The sequence below is a fragment of the Scophthalmus maximus genome, chromosome 8, assembly GCF_022379125.1.
Source record: "Scophthalmus maximus strain ysfricsl-2021 chromosome 8, ASM2237912v1, whole genome shotgun sequence".
NCBI classification, from domain to species: domain Eukaryota; kingdom Metazoa; phylum Chordata; class Actinopteri; order Pleuronectiformes; family Scophthalmidae; genus Scophthalmus; species Scophthalmus maximus.
Window position 1 is genome coordinate 11179789 of NC_061522.1, and position 20770 is coordinate 11200558.

At 42.3% G+C, this 20770-nt stretch overlaps 1 protein-coding gene across 4 annotated transcripts in view; it reads left to right on the plus strand.

Moving 5' to 3' along the window:
- Positions 1-20770, plus strand: part of slit2 (slit homolog 2 (Drosophila)) — a 132244-nt gene that overhangs the window by 2146 nt on the left and 109328 nt on the right. For 3 of the 4 annotated variants that reach the window (XM_047333991.1, XM_035637608.2, XM_047333992.1), the window contains exons 3-4: positions 13084-13155; positions 18598-18743. The gene's annotated coding sequence lies outside the window, so the exon portion shown is untranslated. The remainder of the gene's footprint in view (positions 1-13083; positions 13156-18597; positions 18744-20770) is intronic. The other variant, XM_047333993.1, reaches the window with a different exon arrangement.

Sequence of the window (20770 nt, forward strand, 5' to 3'; positions counted from 1 at the left end):
GGATCTCTGTGGAGAATATTCTGGCACTTTGTCCGAGTATGTTGAGTATCTGAGTGTGTTGCATGAACCACTGTATGTGTGTGTGTGTGTGTGTGTGTGTGTGCGTGTGTGTGTGTGTGTGTGACAACTGCTGTACGTGTTCGTACCACAGTTGGTGAGACATCCTGTAGGGCTTTACAGCACAGCAGGAGGCGGCATACCCGTTAGACTCTACTGCGTGTGTATGTGTGTGTATATAGTGTATCTGTGAAATGTGTGTGTGCATGCACATGTGTGTGCTGACAGGATTTATTATTCGTCAGTCCATCCTGTCATCCCCTCGTAACTCCTGGACCACCTGGGATCCAGAGAAGAGAGAAACAACACAAAAAGTGTAGTCATATTTTCCTTAACGGTATCACAGTTGCAAATTTAATACTTTACATATTTAATACTTAAAATGTGAGACATCAAAATCCATCTTGTCTGCTGGAAACAATCCTCCTGACCAAATGATAAACACTAGTATATATAAGTATTTACTGTATTTGTGCGGTGCACATATACTGGTTCACATATATCTGATCTGATTTTATAATTAAGCAGAATTCCGGACCTTGGAAACAGCAATTGAAAAAATAATTGATTGCAGCATTTATAAAATGTTGCTAGCAAGGGAAGAACAGCAAAACATCCCATACTCCAATTTTGGTGTTGAGAAATTATTCCAATATTTTACCCCTACTCTTCCCCTATTTTACCCCTACTATTCTTCTAGTCACTTGTATCCAATTACCATAGATTAGCTAATTTTATTTGTTACATATTTTTATCAGCTAGCAAGTTAAACCAGGTACGTACATACAGTGTATGGTCCAATGGGAAGTTGAAATATATATGTCATATATAATATTTTTTTTCTCACTGGAATGCTCTTAATTTTGGTCTGAATGGTATAATTGAATGTTGCATCAAGTTTTTTTTAGTAGCTGCTATAAAGTATAAAGTTCTGTATAAAGTCCAAGATGGCTTAAAAGTTAATGTTGAAATTCAGTCTTGACTTTGTTTAAAGGCTCAATGGATAGATCAACTCTGTTCTTGTCTCCAGTTAAAACTCCATGAACTTTGTAAAACTGAGGTACACAGTGTTGAGTATCAAAAGTACCAAAGAAGGCATTTTGGGGAATCGCACTGTGATTCCAACTGGACAGAGCTTTCATATGAAATATCAACGTGGGTAGAGGTGAAAGCTTTGTAGTGTTTCCATTGTAGATGATGAATTCTCCTTCAGTACAACCTTGTTAGTGATGAAAAAAAGATTTCCAAAAACCTTTGGTGAGATTTTTTTGTGCGATGATAGTTTGTGGATGTGATAAAGAAGAGGGGTGAGAGTGTATTCAGCAGAAACCCGACAACAAAATTATTGCAGTTTTGAACACGTTCAGTATTGTGTTGGTCAAAGCCTTTATCTTGCTGGGAGCCTTGTCTTCACATTGCCGCCCCCCAGAGTTACCTACAAATGTCACTCACTGTAAAGTAGAGATTCGGCCGTATGTTTGCATGCGAGTGTGTTTGCCGATGTTTGTATGCAGGCTTCACCGATCACAGTGACTTTCAGTCTCCTTCGCTGTCTGTCCACTAAGTCATGATGTGAACACAGCATCAGACTGACAATGGAGGAAGAGAGAGAGTGCCCGAGCAAGACAGACAGGAGCGTCTGGGGCCTGTCAGTCAGACGGACTGATGGACAGACTGACAGCGCGTCAGAGGCAAAGGCAGAGGGCTGCGATTGGCCGATTCCCCCATGGAGGTGATGCAGTATTCTGTGGTCATTTTGGCCTAAGCTGCCGTTGATCCCCTAATTGTCATCTGCCGAATACATTACACAAAGACAGAACTTCTTTATTCATCATTTCCATCATCACCTCTTTGTGCTGAGTTTGCTTCACTCCTAAACTAGCTATAATCGATAATTATATATCAACAACAATTGACGTGCTTATTGGCAGTTACTGTTGCTAATGGTGACAAAAATGATCACCTGATTGAGCTTTTTAGCGTGTCCTGGCTCATTGTTTAGCTGTCTGGCCCGCAATTTTATTGTTTTGTTCAGCACTATAACGGGCAGCTGTTTCAGCCAAAACACTCCATAAATCCACTGTTCACTAACTAGGTATATATTATTCTGGTAACTATACTTGGACCACATATTTGTGTTTTTTCTGGCCCCATGTAGGCCTTGATCCTTCGTCCAAGACTGGCTTTTATACAGCTTGATTATCGGATGCTGTGTCACACAACTGCACCCCTTCTGGTAAATAGGATCGGCACCATGACAAAAGGTGTTAAAGTCATTTCAGACGTGAACTCTGGAAAATGTCCGATGAACGTTTGTCGTTCACATATTAAACCAGTGGCACCTGGGTAGAGCGCCCACTCACTTGCTGTGAATCTTCCGGGGATCTTACAAAGGGGCTGGTAGGAAAACTTCGGGAATATGTCCGGAGCAAAATTTGCGGACATTTGCAATCTCCCATACTGCCCCTCCAGAAAAGTTCAGGAAAATGTCCAGAATGCAGTGCATGTCTGAAAGCAGCTGCAGTGTAAAGCTGGTGAACACAGTGGAGCATTTAGCAGCTAAAGACCCTTATTTGTCCTAAAGCGATAACTTGAGAACCTCAATATGATCTAATGGTAGAATCGTGAGAGGTGGAGGGCTGTCCATCCGGAACTCATCTGGATATAATCTCCAAACTTCAGACTGAAAATAGAGGAGAAATTCAGTCCCCAAAAAAGTACTATGTGAAAATACAGCAATTCAAACTTTTTTTCAAAACTTTCGACATAGAAGATTTCCTTTTTAAACTTTCCACTGCTCGTGTGTATGTTGCTGTGAAGCTGTGTGTCTATATCTGTATGTCTTTGCGTATTTAAGTGCATGGTGGCGGTGGGATTATTGATTTGCAGAGGGAATGTGTGTTGAAATTCAAGGTGGGCTTTCTGTCTTGTCCATTCCCCTTGGCTGACAGCTGTCATTAGTTTCACTCACGGCTCACAAGTATCAAACACCATCATCTGACATGAAAGTAGCTGCTGAAGCAAGGCTGCAATTTCACCTTTTGGGGAAAATGTCCAATGCAGCATACTAAATGCCATGCAGATGTGAAACATGAAGAGATCCCACATCTTCCTCTGTTGAACTGTAAACTCCTGCTGCACTCATAGTGCACCTGATATGACATGTCTGGAACATTGCTGTTGTTTATGTAATATAGGATATTTCACAACATTTACATTCATTTACTTAGTCTTTAATTTGAGAATACCAAAGACAATGTTGCTGTTATTCTATTTGGCCGTGATTGGTCAGTTAACTTCTTTCTCCTCGTGAGTGATGCCCCACTCAACATTCATTCCACAGCTCACAGGAGCTGCCCCAAATAATCAAATCAATCTGTGTTAGCCAATGGACACGTCTTGAAAAGTTGAGTATAGTTGCAGGACAAACCCTCAGTTTCTTAAGCTTCATTCCCCACATGCAATTAAACCTATATCAATTGATGTCACAGATAATCAGGTACAAATGGTCACTGTGCATATGATACATCTGTCAATTTTTCAAATCTGATGAACTTTATATAGACTTAATCTGTAGCTCTCACAAAGCATCAAACTCAAAGGAGGAAACATGTATTAACTTAAAACTGCCCTTTCATTACCACAATAAATTACACTGGAGAAATCCTTTTACCTAGGCTACATCACCATGTAATAAATTATATAACATTTCTTGCGAGCCCATTTTTGTATTCATAACATTTTTTTTTTTTTTTTTTTAAGTATCCAAAGAAAGCAATGGATCTTTATACAATGTGTCCCAATGAACAGGTTCACTATACTTTCTCCACAAGCTGTGCGCACCATTGCTGGATAATGAACCTGTGTTTCTGTGGCGGTGGATAAATACTTATTTTATTCTGAATGCTTCAGCTTGTGTCGTTAGTGTAATGAAATGCTAAATTGTTAAAAACATGTATCTTAATCATTAAGAAACCTTTAAGGTGAATCAAAATGTGCATCTTCTCTCACGAGGGCCCATAATGCTTAGAGCACTTCCTTTCTTTCATTACTCGGGGACCAGTTGCGTCACCACCCATCGACTGGTGCTAAGTGACCTTTTGAATGATGACCTCCTTTTGAATGGTGACCTCCGGCCAGGTTCACGAGACACCACAGCCCCACAGCAGGCATGTCATCAACAGGGCCTGTGGTTAACCACTGCCCAACATGCAGGATCTGTGTGTGTGTGTGTGTGTGTGTGTGTGTGTGTGTGTGTGTGTGTGTGTGTGTGTGTGTGTGTGTGTGTGTGTGTGTGTGTGTGTGTGTGTGTGTGTGTGTGTGTGTGTGTGTGCGTGCGTGCGTGCGTGCGTGCGTGCGTGCGTGCGTGCGTGCGTGCGTGCGTGCGTGCGTGCGTGCGTGCGTGCGTGCGTGCGTGCGTGCGTGCGTGCGTGCGTGCGTGCGTGCGTGCGTGCGTGCGTGCGTGCGTGCGTGCGTGCGTGCGTGCGTGCGTGCGTGTGAGAGTGCGTGTGTGAGAGAGTGCGTGTGTGTGAGAAAGTGTAACAGAAGAGCTTTATAAATGTGCACACACACACACACACACACACACACACACACTGAATGATGGTTCCCATGGTGACTGTGTTACAGTGAGTGGGATTTTCCAGGCGGCATCTGGAACAGTGGACACTCCAGAGTTTGTCCTGGAAGTTGGCTTTGATCTAAGTCGGCAGATCAGCATAAAGGGTGGACAATTCCTGACCCTTTAGACACACATACACACACACACACACACACACACACACACACACACACACACACACACACGCACACTAGAATGTATTTCTACACTTGTGAGGATGTCCATTCAAATAATGCTTTTGCTCTGCCCTTACATTAACCCAACACATTGTTACATTATTGTTTTTGGCCACCTTGGGGTAACAGACCGAGCTGCAAAAAAAACAATGACACAGCATCACTTTTAAAACTAGTTATTGCGAATATGTAAGCAAGCAGTCGCCTATTCAAACATTGGGACACAGAGCAACATTCTTATTCAATTAGAGCTGTGTTTCTGTCCACCGGATGAATACATGTCCTTTTTGCCCTGCTGTCTCCAGCAACTTGTGTAAAAAAATTGGCTCCTTAGCTTCTAAATGCTCATCTATGTTCACCAGCCAGTCACTTACTGAGTGTAATGGGTTTGTTAGAGCTTATTAGCTGAAAACATCTGGCTGCTACTGGAAATCAGAGCAGTGAGCATGAACCAAAACAGAAACGAGGGAGAGACAATGACCTGACAGACTTTGAAATGCTCCCTATAGCTGAGGGAAACTGCAGAATCATGTGATAAGTCATCAGTACAAGCAACACCTTTCATTGCACCATTGTTGATTTAGAAATGGCGTATTTATTTGTCCTATTAATACAGTTAATATCCCCAAACTTCACCAAAAACTTTGCAGACATTTGAAGAAGTGACGACATGACGAAATGTCTACATTTTTCAAAACTGTTCACACCCTCAATCTACAACTCAAACTGGTCCCGTAGAGTTAGAACACACAGCAGCTCTTGTCGCAGTCTTTATGAGGCCTCTTGAGAAAGGGTGGACTAGACACTAGTTATAAACCGTCTTTCTCTCAGGCTGACTCAGACACCAGGTTTTATAGGACTGGCGCTGCTTTATGTGTGTGTGTGTGTGTGTGTGTGTGTGTGTGTTTGAGATTGACAGTGTGTGTGATGGCAGACGTAATTAATTCAGTTTGTTTCTACCTCGTACGACTGACACATTTATTATCTGTCTGAAATCTGTGGTGAAAACTCAGACACGCACGTCAGGCCGAAGTTCTCACCACACAACGAGTGAGGAAGTAACACACGCACGCATTAACAGTCTTTGTTACGTGATGCTATCATGACAAAAATTTGAAAGTTTATTCTTGAATTTAGAAATGGTCATCTGACAAAATAATGAGAGCAGTGCACTCAGATGAGTTAAATTGGAGAATTATATGAAAACACACGCCACAGCTGTGGGAACACTACTGAAATGGCTATAGGACCAGGACAAGAGACCGATCTCCATCTCCATCCAGACATGTGTTTTAGGTCCGTATCAATTGCCATCCATACTCAAACAGCTGAAAGCGTGTGAACTGGGTAGCAGATTTACAATGCAGAAAATGCAACGAACGAGGAACAGCAATCGTGAAAAGGAAGAGATTTTCTTGGGCCTACAACGAGATGGAACTGTTCCTGAAAGTTAGTGCGCTTTGCATTTACCACTGGCAGTGGAGTTGAGTTCGATGAGACCCAATCAGGAAGCGAATGGGGGTGACGGCTTTATCGTTTCCAAACGTTTCCGTTTCGACCCGTCTATACTAACACATAGCCCCAGGGTTTTTAAACCTAGACAGGGCCTGCCATGTTTCCAAAGTTCTCAGGCAGTGTGATGCCAGGTGTACACATAACAAAGGTTATGCGTTTTAAAACTAAAACGTGGTAGTGTAGCGTAAGTCGTTGAGTAGTAAGGGGTTAAAAACATTGATAAAGTGTCAGTGGGTGGTCGAAGAAAGATCAAGTAAGCAGAGACACAGGATAATCGCCTGCATACAACCACCTGTTAGCATTTCTCAGTAAAAACTGTTTGATTACCCCATTTGTACTGATCTGATCTGAGCAGAACCTCATTATTCAAACTTCATTACTTTTCCAATATTTTTCTTGAACCCTGTACTTTTTCCTCATGTTGGGGAAACACCAACTTAGTCCTGTGTGGGGAGGTTTAGGCAGCAGAAGTGCTTTGGCTATGTTCCTTTAGAGACCAAGACCAAAAAATGTCCGTAACCTAAACCACGTGCCTACACATAATCACATAAAAACATTAATCATGCTTAAGCTGCTACGAAAAGATGCTGTGTAGGATATGGTAGGAAAAAGAAATTCAAATCTGTACATCGTGAGTGAATGTTTTGCAAAAAAGCGCTCAGAACATTTAATGACTTGGCAGACACACTGTGTTCATTGACAACATTCCCTTATCATAATAAAAAACATAATCAAGACGGCATTACATTTCTCTCCAAAATTGCCAAATAATATAATTTTTTTTCCTGATTAAACTTTCCCCTCCACATGTCCATTCTAATTTCAACTGTTTAAATTTAATTTCCAATAGTTAACAGAATACTGAACGGTATGTTCCCACCCGAGGCTACACTCTGAGTTTTATATTGAGTTACAACATAACTGCAGTTGTATGCGTTTTGTCAGTCTCCCTTTCTCTTTTCCTGATTCCTCAACATACAGTTAAGTAAACAAAACCTTAATGATACAACAACTTCAAATCTATCACACATGATAAGTCATTTTCATTTCTGCTGATGGAAAACAATGCACAAGTGCTTGGCTGGAGAAGGGTCGTGTTAAAATTAGGGTTCTGAACCGGGCATTGATCTCTTGTGTGTCATAACCTCACTTTTTGTGTGAGGGGAAATTTCCTGTAACGCGATCCTGAAATACAAGCTTGATGTCTGGGAAATGTTTTCGCAATGTCACAATTTTGGCTTTCTGCAGACATAGATTCAGTGTTTGAAAATAAAAATGTCAACTCATCAAAATGACAGAGCTGAAAATATGAATGAGTGGTCATGTCTATCTTTGTATGTCTGCGCCTTGCCCTCTTTTTTTCCCCTGTCTTTCACTTTTTTGTAAGGGAACACGGATTCTTCTCATTCTTCGAGTGGTAATTTCCTCTCTATTGACTGACGCATCCTGTTAAGGTTATGACAAAAGAGCCAGTTAACACACATGCACCTGTAGGGACTGGGTCACACACAGACACACACACACACACACGCACGCACGCACGCACGCACGCACACACGCACGCACGCACGCACGCACACACACACACACACACAGTTTATCCGTATGTAAGAAAGTAGAATCTTGAACAGTAAATGACAGAGGAATGACACAGCTGGTATGATAAAATATTGAAAGCAATTATCTGTCACTTACTTACACATTTTCGACATGCTTCAGTTTGAGTTTGCTAATCTGAAAATAACACTGTTAACATGCATGTGTGTATGTCAGCTGCAGATGTACACTTTTCAGTATAGTTGATTCCTTTGCTTTCAGTTTCTGGTTAATCAGGATGTTCTTTTGAAAAAGCACTTGTCTATAAGCAGTGGGATTTCTCAAAACCCTTCGAATAATAAAACTGAGATTCGAAAATGTTTGATTTGGGCAAACTGACAGTTGAAGCTTTTAACTTTTAACATTTGTTTTCTTGTGGTCCATATAAAAATCACACAACCACGCTACATAAAAAGGGGCACAATAAACACTCATAATACAGTAAATATGAGCATGTTTTTTGGCATTTAATTAGGCTTCAAATTTTTGCCCCACGTTTGCAAGCGTTTAAAAAAAGTGGGCTTCCTTTGATTCTCTCTGTGGGGAACCAGGCAAATGACCAAACTGTGATATTGTTTTCTTTGCTGTCACTACTGCTGTATCTCAAACTGGCACTCAAAGACAGCATTCACTTTGTTAAATCCACATGGGAACACAGAAATGTTTCCCAGACAGTTTAGTCTCATGAACTGATTTTCTTATTTGCCAACAACCGGCAGAGTCGCCCGGAGAAGGAGGCATTTGTGCACGTAAATCACCCCGACAACTTCATATGAACATGTAATTACAGTTGTTCAGTGCTCTGATCATGTTGTGGTCGTGTTCTGGTAATTTTCTGTCCAACCTGTGGATGTTATGGATGTAATAGGAGACAGAGCCCCAGAGGATCCTTATCAAGGCCATCAGCAGGTGGGCTTTTAGTTTACAGAAGCACACACACACACACGCACACACACACACACACACACACACACACACACACACACACACACACACACACACACACACACACTCAAACCTGTGCACAAATGGCCCCAGGTTAAATACCTGAGAATCAAGAACAGCAGTTCCAGCCCCCAACCCCCACAGACACACACACACACACACACACACACACACACACACACACACACACACACACACACACACACACACACACATACCTAGGAGTAAAGCGAGCGTAACAGAGCACTTGCAGCTCAACCTCTCCTCAAGTTTAATCTGATTTCACATTCAGAAATACAGGAACACACACATGCCACACACGTATACTAAATACATTTCAGGAGGAGGTAGTAGGAGGAAAGGGGGGGTAGGGTTTCTGCGTTGAAGCCTTGTGTAAACACCTGCTAGTAATCTACCAGCTGAGATGAATCCAGATGAAACAGAACCTGTTCTTACAGTTCCTCTTAAAGTATGTTTCAGTCTGCTTCACATCTCAGCGTGAACCCTGTGAGGCCACACCAGACTCTGCGGTGCGCTGATAGGAGCCTGGCAGCTTGGTTTTGCGATTCTGCAAATGGATATACGAGCCTTTGTCGTTCCACATGATTGTTACATGATTGCTACACTTCTTCTGTGCTGTTACCCAAACTACAAAGCAACTCGAGGAGGATGCAGAGGCAGCACAGCATAGGACGCACGGTGGGGATTTTCTGCAGTGGCTACCACAAAAGACCGGAGGCCATGATTATGATAAAAGCCTATTTCATGCTCTCTGTGGCCTGACTCCAAGCCTCCAGTTCACCAAAAGTATCTCAGGGATCATAGATGCAGGGGCCAGCGTGTGGGTCAGAAGACCATGGTGCATGAGTTTGGGGCTGCTTGTGAGAAGTCCTTCTTATTTCGTCAACCAGTTTTTTATGTTTGTTTCATCATGTATGTCTTTTTTGTCCTTTTACTTTCCCTCTTGACCTCTCAACGTCTTTGTTAAAGAAAGAAAAAGAAAAGTAATAATATATTTTTTGTTAAAGAAAAGCTATTTCTTTTGGCAGAAAGAGATGGGGTTTGTGCTAAAATATCATCACTTTAATGAGCACAACATTGTGCATTCCTTTTTTTATACAAACAACTTGGTAACTTGGACTCACAACTTGGTTCTTCTAGCAGATGGTCCTGCGTTGCGTTGTTCAAGGCTTGTAATCCTGTTGCACACCTGCAACGCTCTAACTGAAACATATGAGGAGACTATACTTTGTGACACATTATTTATATCAGACTGAACATGACCTTGGTTTGGGGCGTGCAGCTGAGATTGCCTCTCAAAAAGGGTGATGGCAAAAGAATTTTCCAAACAGCACAGACATTTTTCATGTAGATCTTCTGTCGGATGTTTGATATGACCATAAAAAATTGTGTGTGTGTGTGTGTGTGTGTGTGTGTGTGTGTGTGTGTGTGTGTGTGTGTGTGTGTGTGTGTGTGTGTGTGTGTGTGTGTGTGTGTGTGTGTGTGTGTGTGTGTGTGTGTGTGTGTGTGTGTGTGGAGAACGATTCCTCATCAAAGACTTTCTCAATTGTAAATACAATTTTCCACTGATTTGCCTCAAATTGTTTGAACAAGATCATTTTTTAAGATAGTCCTGACTGTGGTCAGAGCACAGCCCTCGGTGCTGCTTAGTGGAAGCACTGTCTTCCAGCTCCACACCCAGTGAGAAAAATCCTGTTTTCCTTTCTCTGCCGAATGGAAAGCGCTCTTACATTCTTTCCTCGGGCGAGAGGATCGAAAGGGAAGCCGCAGAGGGGAAAAGAAACTCTAATGGCTGCATCAGAGCACAATAATGATAGATGCAGGTTTCAGGCCAAATCCACAGGGATGCATACTGCGGGGTATGATGGGATTGATAGGACCATTAAGGTGTGCTTTGCTGCTATCGCGCCTGTGCTGCTGCTGATGAGGCTGTTGATTGACGGCCCAGCGTGGACCAGCCTGGTGAGGTCAGGTTTCCAGGATGAGATTCATTTACCTTCATTTACAAATCAATCTACAGAGCCCGGGACTGGGATTATGTAGGAATTGTCTTTTCATTGCTATTTAGAGTGTCTGTGAGTATATTGCTGTCCTCTACATGAGGTATGCTCATTTCTGCTGTCAAGTGGAGACTGAGTGTGTGTGTGTGTGTGTGTGTGTGTGTGTGTGTGTGTGTGTGTGTGTGTGTGTGTGTGTGTGTGTGTGTGTGTGTGTGTGTGTGTGTGTGTGTGTGTGTGTGTGTGTGTGTGTGTGTGTGTGTGTGTGTGTGTGTGTGTGTGTGTGTGTGTGTGTCTGTGTGTGTGTGTCTGTGTGTGTCAGACAGAGAGAATATCGTCTTCCAAACTGATATGACGTTTGACATTTAATTTAGTGCTGCTGACTGGTGAGGTTAATAATGCTACCAAAAGCAATCAGGGCCAAACACACACACACACAAACAAACAAACACACACACACACACACACACACACACACACACACACACACACACACATACAGATTCGAATCATGAACTGGCATGCACAAGCAGACATACACGTATTCAACCTAATCCATTCCATGCCTAAATAAGATGTCATTTTAAAGTGGGAATTTTAAAACCATTACAAAATCTCATCTCCTCATCATCAGAAGTGTTCTTTCCCAGCTTGTTGCAACAATTCCGATGTACGTACACACACACGCACAGGCAGATCAGTTTAGCTTGTATGGTAGATGTGAACTCATGTGAGCAGTGTGTGTGTGTGTGGGGCCAGCATAAATTAGTTCTTGTTATATTGGTGTAAGGGTGACGATAAACAGGCGGAGATAATGGAGCCAAGGTAATTACGCAAGCACGCACACACACGCACACAGAAGCGTGTACTCCTGAACACGCGTCAATAAATGTCATCAGTTGCATAGATTGTCATTACACATTTGCACATATTTCTGTGTATACAAATCACCATATGTCTGCTGCTTATGGATAAATGTCTGGTTTTATCAGCAACTGAAAAACTACATTTTGGCTTCAAGATTAAAAACATGGAAAGTGAGAAAGTGAAGTAGAAGATGGTGGTTGGAGCTTAAAGAACAAGAGGTTCTTGGGACTCTCATGGTTTGGGAGCGGAATGGGAGAATGGTGGGAGGTTTAATTTGAAGAGGTTGCAGGTGGGGTGTGTAGCCTGTATGTACTCACTTATTCCTGCTAGATTGTGCTGGTTTGAATGGATGTGTGTGTGTGTGTGTGTGTGTGTGTGTGTGTGTGTGTGTGTGTGTGTGTGCGTGTGCGTGTGCGCGTGTGTGTGTAGGCAGGCCAAACGTTTGGCCTGAGAGCGCTCTCTCCTGACAGGCATTACATTTCAACCACAGATAGAAAACTGAGACTGGACCTGAAGGAAAGAGTGATGGATGAGGGGATGTGTATGGAGGAGTGGTAGAGTGGCCAGTATTTTAAAGAGGAAGATGGAAAACAAGATGGTTGAATGAGAAAGTAAACAATCCTATGATTTAAATTAATAGAGAAAGCAGCCCACTGAGTTTTTTTTCTTTTCTATCTATCGCTATTTTAAATTTTTTAATCTTTTCATTCAACATTCAAATTACCCTAATTTTTCCTGTTGTTCATTTTCCGATGAAGTGATGATGAAACCTGTGGTTGTAGACATATCACTAATAAGCAACTATGTTTTTAAATGGCAAAACTTATTCAGAGACTTTACTTTGACATAAAACACACAGTAGAAAGGATTAACGAAATAATCAAAAATTTAAAAGTGGGATAAATATTACATTCAAACAGGAAAACAGTAGAAACAAAAGGAATTTGTTGAAACGTTCGGCATTGGATCGAAGAAAACAGAAGGAAAAGTCTTTGCCGTTCACTTAAACCTGTGTCACAGACGCACATGAACCCAGACACATCCACGACGCATAAACATGTTTGTTGGGATGAATGCGCCTTCACCACTGACTTGTGTTGCTAATACACAAAGTTTTGTTGAAGTGTTGTGGGGCATGTTGACTCCTTCCATTGATGGAGGCCTGTTTTATCTGCTGAGGCAGAGCAACAGATATCCGTGTAATCAAATCGGCTACGCAAGGGGCGCATTGGAGAGCCAAACCCCTCCGCAAGCCAAATTTATACAAATGGGCCTCTTTTGTTCACAGGATACAATGCAGCTGCTCAATTTACTACTGCACGCCAAACGGATAAAGAACCACGAATGCACTGAGGTGTAGGTGAGTAAAGCACACGCAGCAACACACAACAAAGTGTCCTTCTGTTTTTCTGATTTCCATTCTGCTTCAATTTTCATTACACACACGCACCGCCAGGGCAAATTTGATCAAATTTGTGCTGATCAAAACCTCTGGGTGATAGTAGAGCTATCGAGGGTGGAGGACGTGAATCAATGGCCGTGTAGAGAGGCGGTGTTCCCTATTAAAGGAAAGGCTGACGCACGCATCGGGCTTAGTCTGCTAAATGACAGCTGTAAAGATGAACAATGAGACTATGCTGCTCCATAACCTGGAAAGAGAGACCTTTTGTGGAGCCTAGGATGTGGCTGATACCACAGTCATTCTTACTGCCACCAAATTGTACGTGTCTGCGATTTATATTAGTTTGCCCTTAAAGGTGAACACAGCGCAGGGCTCTTTATTAGGACAGTAAATTGACTTTTACAGGACTTCACGGAAGAGACACAAGAGACAAATGCATCTGTTTCCAGCATCAGAGGAAAAGGTCACAGGTGCTCATATGCACATAAACAGAACCTAAAAATCGAGCGCATGCACATAAAACTGGGGCAAAGGTCAAATTAATTCATATTTTCTGCCTTTGAAGGGCCGCCTTTGCTCAAAAGCAGCAATACCTTGAATTTTGAACCATACAGAGAGCTGATTTAAGATTCATTGAGTTCCCCTTTTCTGTGCAGTGGCATTGTCAGAGGGTCTTGCTCAAAGCGCTCTGTGAAGCTGTGAAGTCAGGCCTACAGCTGCTATCTACAAGTGTCCTACCCTTTCCTTCCTTTCTCCTCTCCCACTCCTTGTCAGTAGTTATCACCGTCAAAGTCCAGCTGCGGCGCTGGTGCCGGGAGCTGTCACAGAGATGTGTCGCCACAATGTGATGCTTCACACGCTTGGTGACAAAACCGCCAGCCGTTATTCATACATGTGGCACCAATACGTTTTTTTCAGCCACACAGCCACACAGACACACAAACAACCACATGCACTTATCATCTACTACAGTGGACACATTGTTTTCACCCTAAGTTTCATTTTTAATTTGACCAGACATTGCAGAAATCATTTCTGGTTTTTACTCTTTTCTTGCTTTCCAGGAAGAGTTTTGACAGGATTAAGGAAAACTGAACCGTTTCACAGAGTTACGCCAGATCAGTTTTGTCTGTTCATACTTAGAGAAAACTTTGCTGCATGCTAATGACTCTTTGGCAAGCTTGCTAATAGCTTCTTGTATTGTCAGCTTTGTCATAAGCTGTCGCCTGTGGCATTTCCACAAGCTTACTTTATGTGCTATTTCTAGCCGCTGCATCAAAATGAAGAAACAGGGGATTGTGAGCAGAAAGGACAGTGCGGGCGGCGCATAATGAGCCTCGCCATTAACACCAGCGTTAACATTCAGATGTTCTTGTTAATGAAGCAGGCATGACCTTTATTACATTCTGAGAACACAACACGACACATCTTCTGTCATATGGTTGTTTTTTCAACGTGATTTTTGAGAACCAAACACAAGTTTAATAGACGATAGACAACTTTCTGGTTTAAACTTGGTCATTACAATGCTGCAAGTGATTGCACCGGTCAAAGCTCCTGTGAGCAGTGGAATGAATGTTGAGCAGGGCATCACTCGTGAGGAGAAAGATGTTCAGTGACCCATCGTGCCAAAATCAAATAACGTTAACCTATTCTTTTGGGTAGTTAAAGCGGAAATAGACAACCTTTTGACTCAACTTATCATTATGATGTTAAAAGTGATTGCACAGTGTAATGGAGATAGATAAACAACACCATCTGGTGAAAGCAAGGCTAATATTAGGCCATGTTATTCTCTTGGCCACTCTGAGGCAGTTTTCGTGAAAAAATGAGGACTGTATACGTCACAAAGACCTAAAGAAGGAAGAGAATAGCGTCCTCCCTGTGTCTATCTCCAGTGATGGAAATGGTAGACGTTGAAAAGCTGAATTGACAAAAACATCTCAACCTTGCAAGAGAAAAAGGATCAAGTTGATGGAGGACAGGCATTCACTCTGTGGAGAGAGCTCTGGGACTTGAGATGTTTGTTTTCTTTCTACTAGATCAGTGAGTAACACAAGCAGCCTACTATTGGACGTTTAACTTAGGGTCATATTTTTCAAATTGGGATTTTTACTGTCGTTTTCTGCTTTGGACAGCAGCCAGGCATTGAGTTGACCATGATCCTTACTCTGCCGCAAGTTAACGTCAGGACACAGAAAATGAATCAGGAGCTGTAGGCTACATTCTTCGTTCTTCTCCTTTTTAATCTCCAAAGGGGTGTTAACAATGTCCTCAGGAGCTCTGTGGAAAAGTTCCTGCTTCCTTACCAGTATCTTGCTACTGCAGCATCTTCACAACATGTCAAACCAGATGAGTAGAAAATCAAAAGATAGGTGCAGCTCTTCCATTCAATTCTCAGAGAAACGTGTTATTTGTGCTGTTTGCAATTAGGAGAGAAAACTTCTCAGAGGTTAAAGAGTGCTAATGTCAGCATGTTGACAAATTGCGACATCTTTTTCACGTTACACAGACAGGGAGGTTTTTCCACTGACGAGAATTGTTTTACATTACACACGTCTCTGCAGCTCTTACTGATGACAGACTAAAGTGGTGGTGATGGAAAGTGGAAAGTAGTGGCAGAGTGTTCAGGTGAAAGCGACCTTCCTGATCTCCGTCTGTCAAAGAAACCATGTTCTTAAGCTGAAAAGGTCTCCAGCAAAGAAAGAGATAAAACCTGAGTCAATATTGGTCAGGCCTTTTCGAAACAGAGAGTCCTACGAGCTCCAAATCGACTCAGCTCTGGGGTTTTTTCTCCTTCATGTATAAGTAACTTGATGGGTAGATAATGTTACATTTCTGTTTTCATAAGCATGATAACACTAGTTAACCTGCCTTGTATCATAAATCGATTCAACAAATCTTTCTATTGCTCGTTGGTTTGATATCAGCGTTAAATACTTTCTCATGTATGCATGTTAACTTTGTATTCTGCTTTGCCTAGTGCGTTATACACACACACACACACACACACACACACACACATATATATACACACACACACACACAGAAGACTTCACCAAAAACCAAAAGGAAGGAAGAAATTACTTATTAACTATTAAAGACTCTTTTCTTGCTTCTTTCAGGTTTGAGGTGACAAAATCAAAGTGGAAATGATTTTAAACTGATGTGTTCAAATTCTACTAAAATAGTTAATCATTTATGTTTCTTTGCCAACAACATAAACTATCCCGTGTCTTTCTCTTGTTCCAGGCTTCTGCCCATAGGCCTCTTATGGTAAGCTGTGTGGTAAAAGACACATTTTTATTCACTGGCTGCTTAGAGATGAGAACAAACCAGTGGTAGCAGGAACACACACACACACACACACACACTCATGTACTCTCTAACGTACACACGAGAACCTTGAAAAGGACTGAATGAATTCAGGTAATACTTGAGATGAATTGATGTTGTCGAGCCTGATGGGGTTTTCATATGTACGTGGATAAACTCACATAACGAGCCAGCTGTTAAACTGTTACACTGACCAGATTCACACACACACACGCACACACGCACACAAGGCCAAGAGCTGAGCCATAACAGAGACAATATGTGCAATAAAACTCTATTAAATAAGGAATGCAGCTTTAAGGGAACATTAAAAAAATACCTGGTCTGTTGTATTTCAGTCCCACCATGTCATGTGTCAGACTGACGTGTGTGTCTGTGCATTTGTTTGTGATGTATGACTGGTTGTCGAGGCTGTGAACCTTGTTGCCGTATTTGTTTTCTGATAACGTCACACACTGAAATAATATCAGAAGTGTGCGTGTGTCTTTGGACCCTTCTCAGTTAAAGCTCATTCCAGGCTGATGCCTCTGAACTTGTTGGGTGTTCTCAGTGTGTGTGTGTGCGTGTGTGTGTGTGTGTGTGTGTTTTCATCTGTTTCAGTGTGTGCACACTCTTGCTCATATTTTGGATGACTCACATGTGTGTGAGTGTGTGTACCGTACATTTGCATTCTCAGTATGTGGCTCGGTGCCCACAGCTGCTCGACACTGGATATTGTGAGGTATTTCTGTGCCTGCAGGTCTGCATCTAGTTAGTCGAGTGCAGATCATTGGGGTGAACATCAACCCCGAACCAAACAACAACAACAGCAGCCGTCCCGCCACTGCAAGCTCTCTGTCTCCAGCCACACACAGTTCACACGCCCCTTTGAAAAAGTCAGTTGATCAAAGGAAGACATAAAAAAAGAACCAAGTCTGCGGGTTCTCGAGTGTGAGGAAAGGGCACTGGGGGCGATCTGCAAACAGGGAAAAATGTAACTCTGCACAAACATATCTGAACATAACTGCTAAATGTTAAGTGACAGGTTTTATTTTTGTTTGTTTTCACACTAATGGTTTTGTAATGTTTGCGTTTCACGAAAAATTGGTTCAGATTAGAATGAGATTGTGACAGCATTTGTTTACGTTCCAGTGAATGGCCCTCTGGTGGCTTAAATATTCAAATAATTTTGTTGCTAAGTCAGACCAAAGTTTAACCATAATATTGTCACATTATAAAAATGGTTTATATTTCCAACAGTGAATTGGAAAGGCACAGATAAATGATCTTAGCCAGAACTCACTGACCTTACCTCGACCCCTTCAAGTGCTTGTGTTGCCTAAACGTCACCACACTCAGGAGTCAGGATGCAAACGCCAGTGTCTGGTCCCAAAGTCCTGTGTATTGTAAGATCACCTCAACCCTTCCTGCGTTACATGAGCTACAAGAAAATAGCACTTCATTCACTGGGAAAAAAATTATAAAAAAAGCCAGTGAACAAAATCCAAGTTACAAATACATTTCCCATATAACTGTAACTGGCAAAAAATAGTAGTATATGAACATTATCTTGGAGTTGGTTTATTTGTCCGTTGAGTCATCCCTGTGGCTGCATAAATGCTTTTAGGATGTGGGAATCAAGTGTGTAGAAGCACGCACACACACACACACACACACACACACACACACACACCAAAATAGAAAGTCCTTTGAGCCATCAAACAAGTATCATGATATCACTTGCTTAACTAAATAAAGTTTAATTTGTTTATTAAGTGTCGGCGCATGCCAAGTTGCAATTATCACTACATGGTGCAACCGTAACTCTGGAATACCCCTGCTCGTATTTTCCAAGCTGCTGGCAAATGACTTGTTCAAAACAGGCTCATCAGTGAGTCATGAAGAAGGGGAGACTCCCGCCACCCGCAGCCAGCGAGCAGTCAGAAAAATCACCAAGAGGGAAAGGGGAGACTCAGACTCATATTCTTCATACTGTTAATTATGGATGCAATGTTTTGGCATTTGTATGGTTGGTCTAATAATGAATGAAGCCATGCAATCATCTCTCACACACTCTCCTGGCAGAAGCTGTATGAAGTATCTCACTGGGTGTCGTCATGCAGCTAGCCATAATCCCCGATGTCTGCCGTCACCAAGCTGACCACTGACCTGGGCGAGGGCGTGTGTGGGTGCCAGGTGGCCTGTTGTCATGCAACACACAATGGCTGCAGGTCAGTGTTTGTGATTGTGAGTGTGTGCGATCATGGGCTGAATCATGTTCACTTTTGTCAAGAGTGGTTTCCAGTGTCTCCAGAACTTCCTCACAGCACCCTCACTTCTATTCCCTCCTGACGACGGTGACTCACTGCGGTCTGTTAGCTCTCACACCCTCGGACCCGGACGGCGAGGCTGGGACTGGATGGGCGTGGGTGAAGGGGTGCGGTGTGGGGGTCAGTGGGTGGGTAGCGGGTGTTTCCTCTTACATTCTGGATGGCAACACACGGATAAGTATGTGTGTGTTTAGCGACCTCTGGAAGGCTTTTGCTAGGTGTGGACAATATGACTGAATTCAGTTGTAATTACGGCGTTAGTCCACACTGCGGGCACAATCGAACACACACACACACACACAGCTGCTGGAACACTCAGCGGTGAAGCCATATTTGCAGGAATCACAGTGACAAGCGGTATTAACCCTAAATGTCAGCGTCGATTTTACTAAGAGACGTGCAACACGTTATGTGGCCCCAGCCAACATTTGCCTTGGCAGGGATCCAGGGAAGGAAACCGTACTCTGCTTTTCAAATGCACTCCTTTTAATCATGTTTTAAGTTTCATTTTATTGCGCATTTTAGGGAAGCTTCGGTCCCCGGTTGAGAGTTTGTGTGTTTAACTGTTAATGTACATGGTGTGTCCAGGTTATTGTGATTGCACTGGTTGTGGGAATAATTGTATGAGGCGTGTGTCATCTGGTTTGATTTACATACGGTATCCCACACTGTCAATGTGCTATCAGTTGGTTCTCAAATCATATCCACACTAAGGCAGATAAATTAAAAAAGCTTTTCCGGGCATCTTGGTGATCTGGCCAGAAGGTTCGGTTTAGGTTTGTTCTCATCCCCACTGTCAGATGAATCCTGTGAAGTAAAAGAAAAAGTTTGATGACTGCTTGTTTCCTTCATCCTGAACACACTCATGCATCCACAGGACTGACTCAACAGAAAAATATCTTGTTAGGGTTTTTTCCCCCAGTGACTGAAGAGCTACCTTATTGTAGCTTACAGAAGTCGTAAGAAGGGAATCACAGTGGATGGAGGGTTTTCAGTGCACAGGTTCGGGAAAGGACAGTAGTCCTCCAAATTAAACAACAAAGTCTGTGATTGCACCCGGGAACAACATGTATTATATACATATGATCTATAAAACACGTTACAAATCCCTGTTCAAAAATGAACCTGTTTACTGATTTGATAATTCTATGGATAGGTTTTTGTTATTTTTGGGCAAGAAAAAACGTTGTTAGGTTTTTGAAATATCGTATTTAGGGTTCGAATAATCATTAAGTTAAGGAATACACTGTGTTTTGCGTCAAAAGGACTATTTAATTAAAATAGTTTTGCTGAAGTAGTGCTGAAGTCTGGATATTCCTGAACGTTTCTGGAGGCTGTGTTTGATCTGTCTGTCTGTCTGTATAAACACTAGATTATAGTGCTGTGTAATGACGTCACAACTGCCAGTGAACATAGTAGTATGGATGTAGCCCAAATGTGGATCAATTTGCTTCAATTAACACATGCAAAATACCGCTTAGCGCAATAGGTCTATGATACACACACATACAAAGGGCACCAGTGTGTGTGTGTGTGTGTGTGTGTGTGTGTGTGTGTGTGTGTGTGTGTGTGTGTGTGTGTGTGTGTGTGTGTGTGTGTGTGTGTGTGTGTGTGTGTGTGTGTGTGTGTGTGTGTGTGTGTGTTTTGAGAGAGAATAGAATATGGGCAAATGGGGACTGTCAGGACGACTTTCATTAACAAACAGCCAGGAGGGACACACAGATGTGCACTGGGGAGAAGCTATTACCTCCATCAGGGCACACAGACGCTCCACAGCAGGGGTGCTAAAAGATATCTCATAATCAAACCTCATCGCACTGTGATAGAGATAAAATACAGCACAGACACACACTCATATTCCTACTCACAATAAACGGGGATTCAATCAAATAAGCCTTTATTTATCAAACGAAAGTGATTTACAACAA